The following is a 6,000-nucleotide window of genomic DNA, read 5'->3' on the forward strand; positions in this document are numbered from 1 at the left end:
TGAGATTTTTGACATTAAAACTTTTTTTTGTTTGTTTTTTTTTTTTTGTGAAAATTAATTGAAATGGGAAATAATGTGGGATGTGGGAGACAAGTTGTCACATTATCTTATACCTGCTGAGGTATAAATGCTTGTAATCTCTGGTTCGTTGCTTTCAAAAACCTAGGTTTTTATTATTATTATTATTATTATTATTATTAATGTCAAGTCAAGTCACCTTTATTTATATAGCGCTTTTAACAATACAGATTGTGTCAAAGCACTTAACAGTATCAAATTGGAAGATAGAGTGTCAGTAATGTATAATGATAAGATTAAACACTCAATTTTCAGTTTAAGGCATTTCATTATTGAATTCAGAGATGTCATTGTCTAGCTCAGTTTAGTTTAAATAGTATCTGTGTAGTAATGGATGGTGTGGTTGTAGTAGTAGTATTAATAAAATTCAATTCAGTTTTACTAAAATAAAAAAATAAAAACAGAGATGATATATTTTTAAAAATAAAACGCATTTACAAACTCAAAAGTAACAATGTCTTTATGGACCTTGGTTTGTAAACAGTTATGCTGGAATAGAAAATGGTCTTCCCCAAACTATTTTCACAATAAGGTATGTGTGAAAATGCTTAGACATCAAGTTGATTATTTTTTTCTAAAACATAATTATACATTTCCTCTCAGAACCCAAACAGAAAAGGAGGATTAATCTTTAAAATCTACTGAATTTTAATCAACTCTATTTATCTTCAGCTAAGACCCAAATTCTGCATCTCATTGCCCTGAAAGATTGTATAATTTATCACATTAAGGACAGAAATGTTTTAGGAGCTTGTAAATGCAAAATATTTTTTGGTCCATTTTTAAAATATACTTCTGTACCAGAGAGGGTTAAGTGTGTTTTCCCTTAATAAAAGGGACTCGTGGTCTCTTAGACCTCAAATGGATCCCATTGTCTCATCTGTTTCTGAATTTGAGTTGAAATGTGATGAATATGTGAACATAAGTGTGTGGTTGGTGTAACAATGTCTTTATGGACCTTGCTTTGTAAACAGTTATGCTGGAATTGAAAATGTTCTTCCCCAAACTATTCCCACAAAGTTGGAAGCACAGAATTGTCCAAAATGTCGAATTCTGAAGCATTAGGATTTCCCTTCACTGGAAGTAAGGAGCTGAGCCCAACTCCATCCCATGTTTGGCATTAAGGCTGCAGCTGCTCGGCCATTGAAACCCATTATTTGAAGCTCCCGTCGTTTTTGAGATGATGTAGATGTGGCATCCTATCATAGTATTACGTTTGAATTCACAGAGCTCTTCAGAATGACCCATTTTCTCACATATGTTTGTAAATGCAGACTGCGTGGCTAGGTACTTGATTTTATACACCTGTGGCAATGGGTCTGATTAACCCAAATTCAATAATAATACTTTTTTCTATATAGTGTATGACCGGAACATATTATTCTGAGAGTCACCCATTAGTGCAACTTTTTGCATTATGAACCTACCCGAATAAATCCAAAAAACCTAACTGATGCTGTTTTTAGCTATACTACTACTACTTACTACTATAGTTGCTGTTGTTTGTTAGATTGTTGGTCACTGTCATGTAAGTTCAGAATGGTTACACTGCTCTGGTATACATGAGAGAGTATCCTAACCATCTTGTGCCAGTAACAGGATAGCATTGCTCACCTAAAACCAGTTAAGACCATCTTGGAATTCAAGCTGATCCAAATTAATCTATTCTCAGCGGGGTATAAATAATGCTTCAGCACTAGCAGATGTGGACATATACTGTAAGATACTCTTCATTACCAGATGATGGAGGTAGAGCATCAGCACTGTTCAGCACTTGCAAACTGCATATTGAATCACTCTAGTTGAGCAGTGATCCCTTAGTTTTTAGCTATGACTATCAGAAGTTATTCATGCTCTGAAGATTGTCGGTGAGTGGCACTTAATATAATGGGTCTTCGGTTGTTATTTTTAGCAACTTTGCTCCAAAAAACCCTCTTCTTTTCAAAAACTATTTATTATGGTTATTTGGAGAAAGTGCATTTTGGTAACTGGTTCTTTAAAACAATTTAAATAAATTCGCTTTACATATAAGTCAGCACATGGCACAATAAAAATAATTTCAAAACAGTTTTATATAGAATAGTGCCTTACAGATCCCAGCAAGCAAGTCAAAAACAATAAAAAAGAAAAACTCCCCAGGATAAAATAAGATACAGTGAGATATGATAAGAAAGCAGCTCTGGGAGAAACCAACATCCAGTTGGGGAAACCCACCTCACCTGACATGTTTCAACAAATTAATAAAACATGCAGGATTGATAATGAGAAACATCCTCTTTTGGTGACAGTCACTGGTTAAGATCTGAAACTGAGTGAGATAAATGCAGATGAAGAGGAGCTGTGGAGTTGAAAACAGGGCAAGGCCAGAGCCAGTGAACCTCAAAACTGGTCTCCTGAAGGTGTGGATAGAGAAAGTGTTATCTTAGATATTGATGGGCTAGACCATTACATGATATATATAACTCTTTATTAGTTCTACTGGATCTTAGCGCTGCGTTCGACACTATCGACCACAACATTCTTTTGAATAGACTAGAAAACTTTGTTGGCATTAGTGGAAGCGCCTTAGCATGGTTCAAATCGTGCTTATCTGACCGCCATCAGTTCGTAGCAGTGAATGAAGAGGTATATCGATCACAAGTGCAGTATGGAGTACCTCAAGGCTCAGTACTAGGGCTGTTACTTTTCACGCTTTACATGTTACCCTTGGGAGATATTATCAGGAGACATGGTGTTAGCTTTCACTGTTATGCTGATGATACTCAGCTCTATATTTCGTCACGTCCCGGTGAAACGCAACAAATTGAGAAACGAACGGAATGCATAGTCGATATAAAAAACTGGATGACGAGTAATTTTTTACTGCTAAATTCTGAAAAAAACAGAGGTGTTAATTATCGGACCTAAAAACCCCACATGTAATAACTTAGAACATTATCTAACACTTGATGGCTGCTCTGTCAATTCTTCTTCATCAGTCAGGAACCTAGGTGTGCTGTTTGATAGCAATCTTTCATTTGAAAGCTATGTTTCTAGCATCTGTAAAACTGTGTTTTTTCATCTCAAAAGCATATCTAAATTGCGACCGATGCTCTCAACGTCAAATGCAGAAATGTTAATTCATACGTTTATGACCTCAAGGTTAGACTATTGTAATGCTTTATTGGGTGGTTGTTCTGCATGCTTGATCAACAAACTACAGTTGGTCCAAAATGCAGCAGCTAGAGTCCTTACTAGAACCAGGAAATATGACCATATTAGCCCGATTCTGTCAACACTGCACTGGCTCCCTATCGAACATCGGATAGATTTTAAAATCTTGTTAATTACTTATAAAGCCCTGAATGGTTTAGCTCCTCAGTACTTGAGCGAGCTCTTATCACATTATAGTCCTCCACGTCCAATGCGTTCTCAAAACTCTGGCCATTTGATATCAAAATCGACTGCGGGCGGCAGATCCTATTCCTATTTAGCACCCAAACTCTGAAACAATCTACCTAACACTGTTCGGGAGGCAGACACACTCTGTCAGTTTAAATCTAGACTAAAGACCCATCTCTTTAGCCTGGCTTACACATAACACACTAATATGCTTCTATTATTCAAATCCGTTAAAGGATTGTTAGGCTGCATTAATTAGATCAACCGGAACCGGGAACACTCCCCATAACACACGATGTACTCGTTACATCGTAAGTAGAATGGCATCTACGCTAATATTTGTCTGTTTCTTTCCTATTTTGTTTCTCAGTCCGTATCCGATCAGATGGTGGATCAGCACCAAGAGATGATGTCTACAGCCCTGATCGTCAGCGGAGACTGCAACAAAATTAAAATAGAAATATAAACTTTTAAACTGCGGTTTCGTCTGGTCAGAGGAGAACTGGCCCCCCGACTGAGCCTGGTTTCTCCCAAGGTTTTTTTCTCCATTCTGTCACAGAGGGAGTTTTGGTTCCTTGCCGCTGTCGCCTCTGGCTTGCTCAGTTGGGGACACTTAATTTCTAGCGATTATCGCCGATTTGATTGCACAGATACTATTTAAACTAAACTGAGCTAGACAATGACATCTCTGAATTCAATAATGAAATGCCTTTAACTGAAAATTGAGTGTTTAATCTTATCATTATACATTACTGACACTCTATCCTCCAATTTGATACTGTTAAGTGCTTTGACACAATCTGTATTGTTAAAAGCGCTATATAAATAAAGGTGACTAATGACTAATAATATATATGTAAGAAAAAAATGCTATGGAACTGGATAAGTTAGCAGTGGAAAGATGATTGGAATGTACCCCACATTACAGTGTAATCATCAGGTCCAGTTATGAATGCATTCACTACTTTATCAGCATCATAATAAGAAGAGAATGTTCCATAACTAACCGTAACGTCTCAGGTGGAAACTCTTGGTCTAAAAAAGGTTCTTACAGACAAAGATTATAAGTGAACTGTTTTGATCCTGGAAATTACTTAATATTTTGTATTAAATCTCCTTAATTACATTTACATTTACATTTACATTTAGTCATTTTGCAGACGCTTTTATCCAAAGCGACTTACATGTAATCTGCCAATTAAAAAAACTTAACAAATTTAATTTTATCTGGAGGAAAGCTGTGTGTTAGCTATGAAAAGTAATGACATGCTGTCTAATAACACAAAAAGGAGTTGGTACATAGAGAACAACAAAGGGCCCAATACTGAGCCTTGTTGCACACCATACCTGTCAGACAGATCATTTACACAAATAAAATGATGTAGTTGACCAGTACATAGATCTTTTTTCTGAAGAACTAGGAAATAAAAAGTTCTATGTGGAACTTAACAATGTTCTCCTATGACATCATGCTGAAAAATGTATTCCACATGAAATTTATTTTTAATTTTTTTTTATTGCACATAGCAACATTTAACAGGTGTTTCCGGTGTTACTGTAAAATTACTAAGAATCTTACTTGATTTCCAGTATGAATAGTGTTCATGTATATTTGTGAAAGACCTGAAGGCGAGAGAAAGTGAGAAAACCTGCTCAAACGTGTGGCTAGTCAGAGTGCAGTGCGGTTATCATGGCTGTAGTGGCTGTAACCTACAGGAAGTTTGTTAACAGAGATAATAACCAAGACAGCCAGCTGTCATCTCATTGTTGTTACAAGTCATTCCGTTTGACTCACTCATCATGCCCTGTGATGCGTGTGGGTATTAGATGTATGGTGTATAACTTACCTTTAGAGAGTCATTCTTTTATATTTGTGGCAGCCAAGTTAGATAATGTAAGGTACATAAATAAGGTACAAAATAAGGCCTGAAAAATAAAGATATTTGTTTTCTTATTTCAACAAATGGTCTGTCTTTTATAATGGAGGACAATCAGAGGGTAGTTGAGGGGTAGTCGTGGCTTAATGGTTAGGGAGTCGGGCTTGTAACTTGAAGGTTGCCGGTTTGATTCTCACGCTGGCAGGAATTGAAGGTGGGGATTGTGAATGAACAGCACTCTCTCCACCTTCGATACCATAACTAAAGTGCCCTTGAGCAAAGCACCGAACCCCTAATTGCTCCCCAGGCGCTGGAGCAATGGCTCCAACAACGTGTGTGTGTGTGTGCATTTGGATGGGTTAAATGCAGAGCACCAATTTTGAGTATGGGTCACCATACTTGACAATACGTCACGACTTAAGGTACAAAATAAGGCATAACCTGTTTGTTTGATGCAAACTGCAGGATGTAAATTTTTATAGTAACAATAAAATTGTTACTGGCAAACAAACAAACAAACAAATAGCCTCTAATGCTTAAAAAAGTGTATACTTGATTTGACTGTTTGAATATTCTGAAAGCTTTTTCTTTATTACAGTTGTTGCTGTTTTTTTGTTGTTGTTGTTTTTTTGTTTTGTTTTTTTCAGTTGGTATATTGCATTTC

This window comes from Onychostoma macrolepis, chromosome 25 (genome assembly GCF_012432095.1).
Source record: "Onychostoma macrolepis isolate SWU-2019 chromosome 25, ASM1243209v1, whole genome shotgun sequence".
NCBI lineage: Eukaryota > Metazoa > Chordata > Actinopteri > Cypriniformes > Cyprinidae > Onychostoma > Onychostoma macrolepis.